We start from the raw sequence: 17,155 nt of genomic DNA, 5'->3' as shown, positions 1-17,155 counted from the left end.
AGCCGAGATGTCCATAAACATGCACATAAAATCAGATCCCTCTGCAGGTGGTATTCTGTCCTTGGCAGAGGAACGAAAAGTCAAATTGGCATACATTAGAATGATGGCTGCTGTCCCCGAGGACAGACTGTTTTTAGCTATCTGTCACTGGTCTGAAGTCAGAGCCTGCCTAAGAGCCCTCTGATAGGATTTGATTTCTGCCTCGGAGGAGACTAAATGTAATCTTAGCACTCAAAACAGCTGCTGCCCACCTCACAATGCAGAGCAAATGATTCGTGGGTGGCCCATAAAGGAACACGAGATTCAAACTACAGTGAAGACAACTGAAATCATAATTTTGCCCAGAGTGCACAATTTAACTCTATTCTTAATTTTCTATAGTTTGTTAAAGCATGAATCAAACAGATAATTAGCCTTACTGATTAACCATTTCTGAGCACATACCACTGTGAATCCTGGAGCATCTTTATATCCATGTCTTCTTTTTAGAGCTCCAGCACAGCTCATAAACAACATATGCTCACAACAATTATGGTTACCCTGGAGGCAAATTTAACCTTGAGTCTTCACAGCAGATGTTGGCAAAAATAACAGAGATTGCAACAGCTTCAGATGCGTGATTCATTGGCATTGATGAGCTCTTATACTGGTCACCGGTGCCTGCTGCTGTGCAACTTGGAAAAAAAAAACATGGCACGTTATAAAAGACGACTATACACTTGGATCCGCTTTTGTCCACCTACGCTTTAACTTTTAAAGATGCAAATGTGCTGGTTTGGCAGTCTGCGTGCAGATCGATCAGAAGACGCCGTGGGCCTGTTAGAGAATGCTGAAGCAGAGGTGGCACCTCTCACATTTATGGCACGAGACTGTTGGGAAAGTTGGGTATTTTATTCTTGTCTTTCTCACACTGTGAAAACATGAATTATAGCAAAGAATATTAGTCACTCCTAGAGAAAACATTTTTCCATTAGACTTTGTAGCTTTGTCAGAGTAATTTGTGTTCTGCAGAGCAACAACAGGTGATCATAAGTCGTTTAAAGGTACAAAACTCCTGCTGAATGGTCTACATTTGTAAAACATGACAATCTGAACAATATTGTTTTAAAATTGGAATGACTTGTTTTTTTGTGGCAAACTCTGTTATTAATTTGGAATATGTCTTCGTTTGCTCTGTTTCAGGCTTGGCTTGTCTAAACTCCCCATAGACCCGTTTTTGTCTCAAACTCAGCTGGGCATGATCCTAATTGACTTGGATATGATGTGGTCTGAGCTCCAGCACCGTCCTGGGGTTTCATCTTCGTCGGGGGCTTACAGTGCATCGGCAGTCTTAATTGGGTTATAAACCCTTGTAATTCTAGGATGGTTTTTACCACTAAAATGGTTGTGAGTTACTAACATGGCCATAGAAAGCTTTGGCAAAAAACAGTGCAAAATGTCTTGCAGTTCCATTTCTCCATGCAGTTAAGATTACACATCCCAACAAAATTCTTACCTCTTTGTAATCTCAGGTCCACTGTTGGTGTGATTTAACACTGTGACTACAACGAATGTCTTTTAAAGATCACAAAAGCCAGATTTCATTTCTTGAACCACAGACTACCATTGGTCTACACCTCCCAACAAGACTACGGCCACAGTAGCAGCTCTTTGAGGCTGGGCTTTGAGCTAAATGCTAACGTTAGTATGCTAACGAGCTGATGTTGAGCAGTTATAATGTTTATCATGTTCACCACAAGCCCTTAGGAACATCGCTGGGCTTTGAGGGCATTTTGACATCGAGTGCAGTCACATGGACATGAATAACCCATTTGTCAGGCATATCTCGGTTATAATCATATCAATCAAGTTTGGGATATGGCGTTTACGTTAGCACAGAGAAATCAATCTATTCATATTGCTGTATTCACTCAGTTGCTGTCAGAGTACACCAGCTAGCGTGTTTGAGCTTCTCATACACAGAATATGGTGCTTACATGCTCAAACACAACAAGATCCTCAGAAATCCCAATCATTAACAAGTTATTCATCTTCATGTAAAGACACTAATAGTGGCCAAACGATGGAATTACAACATGCAGGTCTTTAATGTTATGCTATTGGGCCCAAAAAGACATTTTCCAATGGACTTACATTGTTAAAGAGACATCTGTAAATCAGAGAATACATTTTTTGGAGCATTACAGTCCCCGCAATATGACTTGTTTCGCTACCTGAAGCAATCTGCTTGGTCAAATAACGTTTCAAAAGTCTAGAAGAGTCGCATAAATAAATAATTTTCTCCACATTCAAGTTAGTGCCGGGCTAAACTGGTGGTTAGCTGCTAGCTGAAGTCTCTAGTGTGCCTGCTCCAAACTTTTTTGAGTTTATGCGCCACTCAAAAGTTGCCATAGGAATGAATGGGCCCTGGCTCCATAGCTTTATCCAGTTCTCTTTAGATATCCATGTTTCACCATCTTAGTTTAGCATGTTAGCATGCTAACATTTTCTGATTAGCACTAAACACAAGGGTTGATGGTAATGTCACTGGTTTTGCATGGATCTGGTGATAAATCAAAGAAGGGCTTGGAGGTATGGAGAAAACCAAATATAGTTGACCAATTACCTCAATATCGATATTGTGAAGATATTGTAGAAATCTTTGCACATTGAGATTTTTGATAAATAATCATTAGTTATATGGATATAATGACTAAGTGGGTAAAAGCAAAGGATAGAACATCTTGAACATTCTTGTAAATTCAGAAAGTAACATCTCTTTACTGTAATTCAGCCTTTAAAACCAGGAAAAAACAGCACTTATGATATTACAATATCCAAAATCTGAGACAATATGTAGTCTTGTATCACCGTATCGAGAATACATGGATATATTGCCTAGCATTAAATCAAAGTATCGGACAAATATAAAAACTGGCTCGTCAAGTGAGTTAAATGTCATCATATGTTTGACAATGGACATACAAAACAAATAATCTCCTATCATTGTGTTTCTGTTTGTATTTTATCTGAGTGAGTTTACTGTAGGAGTGTTTTTCAGGTCATGATAATAACAGAGAGAAAGAGCTTTACGCCAGTTTTCATCTCAAAGTGTTCAGTGAGCACTACCCTGCATTGTTCCAGCAGCCACATCAGAACACATTATAAATGCATGTGAGCTTTCATTGTACTCTACAGTGTAAGATCAATGCCAAAAGATGTTATAAAATGGTAATCACATCTCATTCTATTTTCATGAAGGAGTTAATTTGAGAACAGATGGTGCACCAGGTTGACCTCGTCTTGACTCTTGGGAATCTTTTTTTTTTTTTTTCAATTTCAAGTGCTCACATCAGATACTGTTATACTGTGAATCTTTTCTCTTATTCTCTTTAATCATTATGAAATCAATCATATGCTTTTTAGAGGTATAAAATGAATACTGGCCCAAGGACATATGACTGCATGCTGTGGGAGCTTGCTTTGTCTAAATCGGCTGGACTTGAGGGCAAAGTTTGTAGAGCCTGGTAGAACTGACGGCTTTGTATGCTAGCATTCAGCATTTGCTTCACATCTTTAATGTCTGCTTTTAGTCATAAATCGCAATGCAGACTAAGACTAAAACTGGAGTGCAGAAATACAAATGACTTTGGTGTTCCTCCGACTTTTTCTCTGGCACCACCAGCTAGCTGACATTTTTAGTCTTAATGAAATTTCTTGGCTTTTATCAAAAGGATTGCCCTGAACTTGGGTGCACACATTCCTATCCTCCTCAGGATTAATTGTAATAACTTAAGTGATCCCTAACTTTTTTGTAGTGCCATAAGTAGGTCAACATTTTGATCCGTCCGACCTGCAAATGACCAGTAAAACTGATAGCATTCCCATTAACCTCAGCTGTACTGTGTCTTAATGCTAATTAGGAAATGTTAGCATGCCAACATGCTGAGCTATGAACATGTAAACAAGGTCTGTCTCATCATGTTCAAGATCATTTTCCTGTGATGTGTACAACAACTGCAGTGAAGCAGTCCCTGGCAATGGTAATCTTAGGCCTAACGCAGCGTGGTGCATCATGTGACACGTGTCAAGCCCCTAATTAAACTTGATTTCTCACCTGAAGAACCAATCTCCAGAGCTATAACTCGCCAGGAAGTGTCTTTTTTTGGCCATTGTCTTTATAATGAGGGGATTGTGGGTTGTTCAGCTTGGGATATATCTTGATCTCAACAGCAGGTCTCATCATCCAGTCTTTGTCACACATGAGACAGCAACAGAGTTCTCTTCGTGCATCCATGGTGGGGAGAGGAGTCGAGCTGCCACAGGAGCAGAGAAAAAGAGCTGCTACGGGAACTGGTATGTACAAGCAGAGGGCGATTGGGAAAAAATGCATTTAATTCTGGGAGCGGTGAGGCTGGAAATAGGACAGTGGTGTAAAGTGCCGCGGGGCAACGCATCCAGGAGTGCAGATGCATGTCCAGCCTCCGCCAATGTGTGGTTGTACATTGAAAATAATAGGGATGTATTTTTGGATGCGTGGCATTTGCCACCGGTGTGTTTTGGCTTTCAGATTTAGTCTTCGTCTTTTTCCTTCATAGATTTAGTTTAGTTTTAGCTGATGAAATGCCATTGTACCTCATTTACTAATGTGTGTGCAGAAATGTTCTTACTCTGCACGCAAAATCAATGTCGGAGTTATGATGCGCGTATCAGCTGATTTTGTTCTTCCCACCATGCCTTTTGACGTTAAATCAGAATAATTCTAACTTGTCAGGCGCGTGCCCGCTATCTATAATCAGTGCACTGCCATGCCCCCATGTCTCAATATAAGGAAATACATTTGCCCAGAGGTGTATTATTGAGAAAGCAGTGAAGTTGTTTCCATGCACATATTAAGGCCCTGCCACACCATCAGTGTGTGTGAAATCTAAAGGCAGTCACAAAGAGCCCATAAGCCATTCATCACTTTCTTCAAACATGTTGGTCTCTAATGCACTCTCTCCTGAAGGTACGGACTGCAACATCTTCCAGCAAGGATGGATATGCCATCTTAACAATTGCTTGGATGTACATCACAATCTTTTATATACCCTACATGCCTATTAATGGGCTACCAATTAACCAGCTGGCTACAAATGAGCATATACCCAATTTCTATTACAAAAAAAAAAAACTTGGACACTCCATTTTTGTGTATGTATTGTCTGGCAGTTCTGAATTTGTTTAAAAAGTAGAAACAAATTCAGTTAAGAAAATATTGATGAATCGGATTATTGTCGGATTATTAGTGCTGCAATTTAATTTAGACATTTTTTTCTTCAACTACAAATATTTTCCACACATTTGCAAACTTGCATTTCCCCAGCAAAGTTTTTGACAGATTTAAAGGATGATTTACGAGCACACACTTACTGATCACCATTTGAAAAGTTCAAAATCTCAAACTTTGAAACCATAAATAACTATTTCAGACAAGTAGACAAATGACGCTCAGCATAACTTCAGTGAGGAAGACTTTCTTTATGCTTCATTTATTCTCACTATCTCACCCCCCCACCCCACCCCCACCCCACCCCTCAGCTACTGTCAAACTTCAAATCTGTTCTCCTCTCTGCTGCTGTCATTCATAATTTCAAGCAGAATCGTCTAAAACATTATCGTATTCCAAGCCCAGATGAGCTCCTCAAAAGCTCAAGCCTCATCACATCCAGATCCTATGCCCCGTCTTCTTCTCATCACCATCACCAGTGTCGTAGTAGACTTCATGGGGGTTCACTATCCTACTATGGCTTCACCACCCTTCATGACATCATCTCACAAACTGTTCCCATGTTTTTGTACAAAAGCAATGAGCCCAAATCAGTAAATATCCCATGTATTTTAACAGGCTGGGATCACGTGACCAATGCGCTGATGGGAGGAAACAAGGAAGGAGCCTCGAGGGAATTGTGAGAAATCAGGATGGGGTGTGGGTTGGGTGACAAAAACCCGGACTTTGCCCTGGAGTCACGGGTTTGGAACCATGTGAACTTTTAGTGAACTTTAAGTCATTTTATAGTACGTCTTTGCCGTGTTTCTTTTCTTAAATGTAACCGCTGAAACTTTACTTGCCGAAACCTAACCTCTATAACTTTATGTTAAGAACGTAACTGTACATTAATGCCTTGTTTCTACTTATGTATGTGTACACAGACGAGGCACTGGGAAGTCCATTCAGTCTTATGGGAATCTCTCTAGAATTTGCCTAAAGTACGTTAAAAAACTGAATTTTTGCCGTGGACTTCAGAGAGACCATATGGCAATGTGCTAACTTAGCTAACAGGGTATTTCCTTCAATTCAGTTGCTTGTGTTGATTGTCAAGAGTTTGTATGATTAAAAAAACTTTGAATACATTGTGAATCTGAGTAATGTCATACTGCTAAAATATGGTTATACATTATACACGGTCAGATTGTCATTATGAGTCATTCAGCGGTTTATACGTCTTTTTAATTAAATATTTCACAAAACATGCTACGTACCTGGCGTACCTGTTTTTGTAATGTTCCAGTGGAATGAGGCAAAAGAATGAAACATCAATCTTAGGGTGCTAATTCATAGGATGTCATATGAATTGTTGTGCATGCATTTTTCATGGGATATCATACGCACCATTCCTGAGAATATGTTGACCAGTAACATTTTAGTCCTGTCTTGTCTTGTTTACAAAAACAAAACATACATTTTGTCATAGTTTATTATTAAAGATCTATTTTTAGCTCATCAACATCTCGTCTTCAATATGGAAAAAAGGTCATTGACGAACATTTTTCATCATAGTGTTTGTTCACAAAATCAACAATGCTCAATGAGTATCTAAACAAGTTAAACTACAGGGCAAAAATATAAAGAAATAAAATATAAGTAATATACATTTGTGTAGACAGTTTTGCAAAGAAACTAAAGACTGAAAATACAAAATGAGAAGTCAAGGGTAAAGGGTAAAGGGAATGTTAGCACATAGCTCAAGTACAGGCTCTCAGTGACAATGGTGTGGATGCAGACTCTTATTCTTGTTTTAAATATTTACAAAAACTGTTGTGAGATGGACAGACTATTAATCAATGCGTTCATATGTTAATGCCATTTAATTCATAGTGTTTGGTTTGGTTGGTAGTTCTGTTGACAATCTCTCTGAGAGCTCGCACAGACATGTAATAATGTGTCACCATATTGGTATAAGGGGCAGCTAAAAGAAGAAAAAAAGAAAGTCTAGGATATGGGGCTTGAGGGGATTTTCAGTACAACAATCATTATTATCCATTCTATTTTGAAAGCGTCACAGAGTTTCAGCGATGGACTGGAAATCTGTCAGGCTTACACAGTGTAGTCTTGGTAAACAACCAAGCCAAATTCAAAAGTCCCTGTGCAAAGCAGGTTATTTGAATTCTCTCCCTGCCAAATGATGAAAGCTTAAGACTCAAGATATGAAACCATGATCAGAACACAGTGACAGACCAAAGCAACAGACACTCCAAGAAGATATACACGCATACCTGAGTACATACACTTATAACAGGCAGTTGACAGACCAGACAGGTGCACACATACACATAGAAGCACCTGTCCGTCTGTCTGTCAACACGTAGAAGGGCTCAGACACGCACACAAAAACCTCTCTTCTGGTACAGCCTCTCCACAGTGACTCAGATAATGCATATAATTCTCGCCATACACCTTCAGATAATGAAGATGTTATGAGAGCAGAGCTTTCAGAGTTCTCCTGATGCAGCAGTTCCACACTGAGCCACCATTTCTTTGCACAAATCTTTCACAGTATGACATGTTTCAGCCTCAGGACTTATACATTATTGAGTGTAACTACTTCATGCTTCACTTGTCACCGTTTCTGCTCTATAGCTGCAACCAGACTTTATAACATGCTAGCTGAATGTTATGTTTGTATGTTATATCTTAACAATTCAGTGTCAACAGTGTTATGTATGTACAGTATGATGCTGTCCTGATGCGCTGTGTATTTGTACCTACACTTTTTCAGGTGATGATATGTTTTATAACAATATGAGCTATATTTCTATGGTGTCAGCCTCCATTCTTCTTGCTGAGAATAACATCATGCTCAGCTGGTTAATTGCTGAGATATGGAACGAGGTGAAATTGCTAAAAAAACTTCCAGACAGAGTGTGGAACAAAGACTGTCAGGGTGTCTTATATTCTGACTATTTGACTCAAACAAACCCTGAAATTAGCCAAATTTATTTGAAAAGAAAAGAAAAAAGAAAATGAATGCTACAACTGTTACAAAAACTGGTGCCAGTAGACTGTGTGTGAAGTTCATTCAGCCCTGTTTCCTAGAAATTACATTTATATACAACTAACTTGAAACAGCAAATCTGTTTTTGAGGGAGACCTAATTATTAACACACTGAGAAAATGTTGCCAATAATGTAACTGGTAAGTCGCAAAAATGTTGATACTGAATATATCCTCAATATGTTGACTGACAATGTAAGTTATTTGTTTGCTGCCAAAATAGACAAACTTGCAATTATGGCTGCCCCCCTAATAGTCGACCAAACGTTCGTTAACCAGAAAGGTCATTAGTTTTCAAGATTTCATTGGTCGCTTAGTCACAGAAAAAAGTTAAGAGTTGTCAAAATACATCACAACCTGTATGACTGCACCATGTGGGAATTTAATTTGAAAGGACAGACACAGGAAGTGGCCTCGGCAATCAGACAGGAGTCAAGTGAAGTAACAGGGCTGGTACCTGCGGTTATTCCACAGGCTAGTTAATAACAGTTATAACATAGGCCTACTGTATATTAATGAAGGTTCATTAGTACGGTTTTGTATTTCTCTGCAATGTAGCACAGTGCTGACAATGTTACTGATACTGATATTATTCTTTCTCACACCTTCAACTCAAACCATTGTGTTGCCCCACCAAAAATACATAATTTAATAATCAAACTAATATTGTAAACATGCAGATGACTAGTCGACTAATGGCCCTAAATGACGACTATTGGTCAACTAGGAAAATTCTTAGTCGGGAGCAGCCCTGTCTTAACCTGGAAATCCAGATGCCCTGCCCCCAGCAAAATCGAATTTACACTGCACGGGGATCTGGCCCAGACGAGCAGAGCCCGGTGAATCACCATTGGACCAATCAGATCAGTCTATCTGACAGAGGCAGGCTCTGGGCGGGCGTAACATGATGACGACAGCGTTGCGCCATAGGAGTCGAAAAGTAAACAGCCAAGATGGCAGCTGCCAAAGGACCGCGTCCATTCAGTTTAGCTTTGGAAGAAACACTAAGCCAACTACACTTATCGTTTTCCTTGAGAGAGGAACAGGAGACTGCCCTAGAAGCCTTCGCTTCCAGGAAGGACGTTTTTGCCGTTTTGCTGATGGGACACGGCAAAAGCATAATATATCAGTTAGCCCCACTGTTCGGCAAACAAATGGGGCTTAGTGCAATGAATACGTCAACTTGTTTTTTGCTCTGATTGGCCAACCTGCTATCCAATTGCGTGCGGCGGCATTTAATATGCCTTACTTAGTGCCGCCCCTGTATCGGTGAGGGCCAGACTCAAAATCTTTCTAGATTTGAGTCTGGATTTCCAGGCTAGCCCTACCTGCAATGCACTATACACTTACAGTGACTACAGCAGTATTTCTCCCATTTTTTTTAACATTTAACCGAAATCATGATCTTTGCCTAACCTTAACCAGAGCACCTTTGTTGCCAAAACATAACCACAAATAGGAAACTAGATGTGGACCTGGGACTCTGGTGTCGAGGTCCTGTACTTTGTACATCCACCACCCAACCAGACCACCTCCTTGTAAATCCAGTGCGGTGAATAAATGTAGCATCTCATTACCTCAAAAAGACTTGGTTTTTGACCATAATTCAGGCAATGATTATGTTGTCACCACAACATAACTATGAAAAAAAAATTGTTACATACAAACAAATCAGCTTCGCTATAACTCACAGCATTCACAGACAAAGCATTTGTCTTTTGCTGAACAGATTTTCCAAACAAATACAACATGCTAATGTTATTAGCACAAGCCTATGGCATTTTACATTGTATAACTTGGCCTAGTGGCTAATGGACATTTCCTCTGCTCATATGAAGCCAGGATAAATCACACACAAGACTTAAAATGCTATTTTGTGGAGGCTTTATTGTCTTCACAATTTATTGTTTCTTATTTGTGAAATTAAAGTAAAAAAAGCTTCATTTCTACTGAGGGAAATGGTTTCAGCTTACAAAAATAGACAGGAAGTATGTGTTGCTGTGACATGTACTTACATTTCTGGGGAGATGCACATCAGGCAACGGCGTTGATTTGACGCAGAAGTATAAATCCTGCTGAACACTACTAATATGCTGCATGATAATTTTAACATGCAGATGTTAAGTCATGTTTACCGTGGTCGCTATCTTAGTTTGTAAGCATGCTAAGATTGGGTAATAAGCATAAAACAAAGCACAAAATACAGTTTAGTCCTGATGATGGCACTAGATGTTAACCTCAGGATGATGCTGAATGAAAAGTCAGGGGCACACACAAGTCAGTAGGTCTCATGAATAACTGAAAATAATCATGGCAATCCACCCAATAGTTGTTGAGATATTTTAGTTTGGAGTAAACTGGTGGACCAACTGACAAACCATCATTGCCATCCGTAGAATCACACCTCTAGCATCGAGCTAAGAGATAGCAAACTAATGAACAATCTTTGGCGTTGCCACTTCTATGCAATGAAAAACATTAAAATAGGAGAACATGAGAGTGTAAGAATCATAACAGTCACGTTGGAGGATTTGGGTCCTACATCTTTAACACTGTCAGAATTTTGAAGCAGCCTGTTTGAAGCAGCCTGTCTCTGGGCATCAAAGCTACCAGTGAACTAATAGTACAGTATAAGACAAACGTTTTTGATCGACAAATGAAGATTTCACCACGTTTCTCTCATGATTGGCAAGTTTCGTCTGTGATGTCCCATAATCACACACTGCAGAGTCCTGTCCTGGTTCAACTTTCACCTCCTGTACTAAATGTAGAAGTAGTTTTCCTTTTGTAGCTTTGTTCCTTTAGATCACAATTACCTAGGACTGATGGTGTGCAAGAATCCAGATCAACCCTTTGTTTTTGAACACCAATGCAACAAAGACACACTTTTGTCTGTTTATCTCATATATCCAGATTGTTCGAGAAACCAACCTCAAGCTTTCCGTCTTCACTACAGTTATACTGTTACACAATATGCATCTAAATTTAGTTTGTAAAGCCCAACTGTAATGCAACAAGAACCATATCAACGGCCATATTCCCTTATAGGAATCAAAGGCATTCATGCAGCGGCTGACACAACTACAATAGTGTTTCATATCTCTTGATCAGAGGAATCAAAGGCAGCTCTCGGAGGGGTACTGCGCTTTTGTAATCACTGTGTGTTTGCTCTAACACGATCGCCCATGCGTACGTTAAGGGTTTCCTGCTTCTCTATGTTCCAAGTACAGTTTGATGGATGGAGGCTGGGTTGAACCCCGCTGCACCACAATGCCAAATTGCAGCTATCTGCTGATGTGTTTAAGAAATAACATTCTCCATCTCGCCCTGTCGGGATGCCAGGCTGTTTGGCCTGGCGGCGATGTATTAAATGGTATATTGATAATTGAAATCTTTGCGGCCCTCGCGATGCCTTTCTGCTGACTGTGATCTTTTAGGCAGATGGTCTCTATTACTCTTGTGCAATTGGAGAACTGAGAGGAGGGGGGAGGATAAAATAGGGTTTATGTAAAACTCAGATTTTATTATACAGCCATGTGTCAAGACACCACCAGACATGCAGGATACATCAACACCTACCAGCAAAACTGACAGCATGTTATCTTCATGAATACAGTATGTTTAATCCATCTGTTTCCTATTCCGATTTGGTGAAACACTTAATATGCCAAACATACTTAACATTTGATAAATGTGGACCTCACAGGTTCCTTCTGACTATGTGCATCAGAGCTATAACCAGATCACTGCAGCACAAATGAGAGACCTCTTTTCATTTCCATCGCCTCCGAAATATCACATTGAAGGGTAATAGCCCATTTCGTTTAGATTCCAATGGACCTCATGAGTGTATTTTCACCCATGGCGCTCAGCTAAAATAGAAATAGAACAGACTGTTGACAGTAACCAATGTCACATAATCTCCCCCTGAAGGACAAGCATCAAAGATCAATTTATTTTCCTAAATGCTATTCATATATCCATCTCTGCCGAGCGCCCAGGGACATTGCATATCAGAGTTTAAATCTAATGTTCCATGAATGGATTCTACAGAGGGCCAAAAGACAATACAGTGACACAGAAGGCGGACATGAGAGAATAAGAGAGAGAGCGAAAGAAAGAGAGGTGACAAACAAGCTCATGGAAAACAATGGAATGAATTGAATAGCTGCATGGAAAGTGACATGAGAAATGGGGAAAACGTTTCTCTAGAAAGCTATTTGCGCTATGCCTCGAGAGGACGTCGCCCCTGACAAAGACATAGCCGATCCACCTGTGCGACAATGTGTAAATATCACATATTGAAAACGATCAAAAACAAAGTGCAAAGTGCTTATTAGATGTATCTGCAATGCATAATTAAAGCTAATTGTAAGTGTTTCTTTGCACGCACCTTTTTGGCTCCGACTATCTTTAGTCTTTTTATAGCTCATGCAAAACCTGCTACTTCTTGCACTTCATAATTGCTCAGCACACATGGGACAGGGAGGCTTTGTTTACTGTACTGCGAGCCGGCAGATCAATTTCTCTCCCACTCTGCCCCCTTTGATAATTGCTGAGCAGAAGATGTGTGTTTCGCAGTTACAATCCTGCCAGCTTTGAAACACTTTGGGCAGGAATAAAAGCGAAAGGCTGCGAGGTGGATGGGCGCGAGAGAGGATAAAAAGCTGGCAGCGTCTTTTTGAAAATGCAAGGCCTGATATGATCGGTGAAAAATCAATACTATTAAAAATGAAGGATGGGCCAACAGAAAGCCCTTCAAAGTGTCAGATTCAATAAAGGATGGCGCAGGGATAATTAGCCGGTGTGAAGAAGCCACAGATCTCCTGCGTGACCTTGTGACGAATAAATATTCCAAAGATACACTAACAGAGTGAGAGGAATAGACAGATCTGCAGTCATGACACCGATGCTTTCTAGTTAAAATAGTACAAATGAGCTGTGTGAGGTGGATAATTTCAATAGTGCTGAATTACTGATTGTTTTCACCTGCTGTTCAATGAATCTGCATCTGTGTGTTGAATATTTATATAAAAAATCAGTTTGGCACATTAATTTCACTTTAATTTCTTAACTTTCTTGAGTTAGTTTCTTTAGAAACATCATCATCAGGCAGCCTGACTGAATGCAAGTGGAATCAGACCACAAGCAGGAAACCACAAACATGTCTCGCAGTGAGAAAAGAAATGTTTACATCTTGTTTTTCTTTTTTCTTTTTTGAAGGTTGAAATGTTTATTAGTAGTGTGGAACAGTACCACAAGTAGAGAATAGTCATATAATTGGTAAACAGACTAAGTAATGTCCATTATATAGCAATACTTATTGTATCTAACATTAAGCTAACATTAGCAAATCAACTATGCTATGCTAATATGATGACCGTAACCAGACCAAGACATACTGTAGCAGCAAAACTGCTAATTGTCTTCTTTTGAATAGAGGTGTGTTATGAATTCAACATTCATTCATAGGAGGAAGATGATTTTCTCAAAAGTTACATAGTCTTACTATAATTAACTAAACTAATGTATGCTACTCTCCAGCAGTCATCAGCTAATTGAACATGGATAAAATCAGTATACAGCAGAAGCATTATCTGATAATTCTCTCTGTGACTGACATTAGATCAATGGTCCCCAACTTGGGGATCAAGAACGCCACAATGGATCACATGATAAATCTGATGAGTCATGAGATTAACAGGAAGACTCTGTTCTTATACACTGTTGGTATGTTCATTCATTCACTCATGTCCCATAACCGCTTATCCTGTCAGGGGTCCTGGGGGGGCTGGAGCCCATCCCAGCTCACATTGGGTGAGAGGTGGGGTACAACCTGGGCAGGTCACCAGACTATTGCAGGGCTGAACCCCTCAACCATGGGTTGGAACCAGGAACGTTCTTGCTGTGAGGCGACAGCACTAACCACTGTATCACCGTGCTGCCCTGTTTGTATGTATACCTACAAAAAGTAACGCACCACAATTCATATATAATCCACTTTATCACGTGGGAGTAATTTGTTTTAGGGTTAGGGTTACCATGTGATCGGGAAAGCTGCAATCACCTGACCAATGTGCTGACATGGGTGAAGAAGGTAGTAGCATAACTAGGGGATCTCTGATTAAGGAGGCAGGTTGTGGTAGTGGATGGGTCAAACAAAGACAGGACTTTCCCCAATGAGACCAGTGTTTGGGACCGTGCAAAACCAAGTGAACTTTGAGTGATTTTAAGGTCTGTTGTCACCATGTTTCTTTACTTAAACCTAACCTACATAATTTAACTTGCCTTATGTAGTCATGTACGTTTGCGATGCCCTAATTTATTGGATATCATACGAACCGTTGTATGAGGATATGTTGACAGGAGAGGAAACTTGAAACTACCAGAATCTTTCTCTACTTTTTGCTTTTTTTTCTTGTGTAACCAGGTAATTTTAAGGTATACCTTTAGAATTTTCCTAAAAAACAATGTATTGACTCCTCTGGATCATCTCTTATGACCCTCTAGATGTGTGGTGGTGTATTTATCAACAGAGACTCTGCTCTCTGCCTGGATTTTCAGATTTTCTTCTTGCTATGTTCAAGATGTTCATGGGCGTGTAGCTTCCAGCCAAAAACAGCACACAGGTGAGGTTGAGACTTTAGAAAAAGGAGGCAACCAGGTAGAAGCTTCAACGACCAAGAGGAAGGAACAGAATGGTAGACACTCTGCCGAATAAATTGCAGTTTAGCGAAGCAAAACACCAAGTGGGCAAAGCCTTTTCCAAGACAAGAATAAATTTGGGGCTTTTACTTTCACCTGTCGTCACCAAAGAAGATGATGACGAGCGACACAGAGTTTGCCTTTTTGTTGTTGGACTGGTAGGGGCCGGCAGTTAGCTTAATTAGCCTGTGAAAGTATCAGCTTTTCCATGACAACAATGTAACCTTCCTACAGTAGCAGCTTGCAGTTTATGTACATGCAGTGTAGGGAGGAGGGGCCAAGTTTAAATGTTGTGTTTACAAAGGCATAGTATGCCATTAACTTCATCAGGACTCTGGAAATTATTCAAATAAAACAAGAAAAATCATTCTTTGGTTGAACTGATCAAAACCAGGCATCAACTACTACAACGGCTTCAACCCCTAACCCCAACCCTAACCCTCCTACCTAAATATGTCCCACTGAACCCTAAATGTATTCTGCAGTAAAGGGTGGTGTAATGCACAGAGTTTTGTCAGTTGGATGTGGCATTTAGTTGCTCCTAGAATCTCCAATGTTTGTGCACCAACATACTGTATGCTACACAAAAACAAGTCAAAGTTTCTCCCTGACTGCAGATATGTTAGCAGAGAGCAAAAATGGTCTCTCACATATTGATTCAATGTTTGTAAAATGGGAGTTTGAGTAGCGCCTGGCTTTCATGTTGTCTCTTAAAGCCCAACATCCCCAGCCATGAGGGGTGGAAAAAGGTCTAGGTAAGGAAAATATTATTACCCTTTATATCTTTGAGGAGGCAGGCGTCCAATCCAGGCTCCTACCCTTGAGATATCGTAGAGGCTGGTTGTTTATGGGGCCCCCGAGTGTCACCACCAAAGTGACAGTGCAAAGGGAACCGCGGGCACGGCAATGAACTGTGTACTTCTTCAGAGAGAGGGGTAAAGAGAGGCAATTTCTGGAATGATGGGTGCCGGAGATGATGCCCAATATGCTTCAGCTCTTTAGAATTTACAGCCTCTGCAGCACTGTGTAAACAGCTGGGGAGCAAAACAGGGTGCTCTGCAATTTCCTCCTCCCCTTTCCGTTTTTTTCCCCTCCTTTTTTTTTTATGCTCGGTCGGCAATGTCCTTGAGAGAACATAATTTTAGATTTCTCTGGAGAAATGCTTAACTATAGTGCCTTGCCTATTGTTTGGATGCCAATATTGCAGTTTTTACCCGTGCATCTATCACTTGTGACAGAGCAAAATTGTTGTGCTAAATGTTTACAGGGGGGCATTCTTGCCTGTATAAGCATGCAGGGGTTAAGAATGCTGTTATGAGCAGGTGTTTAATGGATAGTTGTGGATATGACAACAAGAATTCACTGCGATCTTGATGCAAGGCCATTATTGTGAATCTTTTTTACGATGCCTGTCGGCTAAAAGAGTCCTTTCGAAGATAGAGACTCTTTGCTTTTCAAGCTATGTAGTATATCAAATAGAAAAAAAATATTAGGACCAACTTCATAATATCGAGCTGTGTAATCCATATCTCAGGCTCATTGTCTTGAGGTTTGAAGTGGTCTCATTTAGGGCTATCTCCCTAAATCACTAGCTGGTTGTCATCACTTCACATTAGTTCTTTACTGTAGTTTTCTGTGTAACTGCCATCTTTCAGAAGTGCTCTCTCATGCTCTCTCACATTGTTTCGCAGATGCCAATGTCATCCACAAGCATGCTGAAAGGTTCCCTTCGCAAAACTTTTGAAGAGAGAATGCAAAAGCGGATGCATATTAAATATTTTCCTCCACTTCTCACTCGATTTGCTTCAAAAATCAGTCGAATTCTTAGAGTCATAACCTTGTCAAATCTAAACACATAATACACATATTCTTAGAGGCAGGGTGACTGAGGCCCCGATCAGACAGAGCACTTTTGGAGGGTTGCTGCGGCTTTTTTTAAACTGTTGTTTGGCAACCACCAAATCACCTGTCATTAGTTTGCTTACTATTTTGCTGTAAAATAACTCACAGGTCTGTCCCTTAATATCTGCATAATAAATGGAGAAACGGCCGCTGGATACAGGGAAACAGAGACCTGTGTGGGAACATGAGACCCTCAGAGAAAGAAGAAATCACAGGGAGCAGGTGGTCCAGAAGCTTCGGATGATGATCACTTCA

Source organism: Epinephelus moara, chromosome 23 (genome assembly GCF_006386435.1).
Source record: "Epinephelus moara isolate mb chromosome 23, YSFRI_EMoa_1.0, whole genome shotgun sequence".
Lineage (NCBI taxonomy): Eukaryota > Metazoa > Chordata > Actinopteri > Perciformes > Serranidae > Epinephelus > Epinephelus moara.
Note: the sequence above shows the minus strand (reverse complement) of the source record.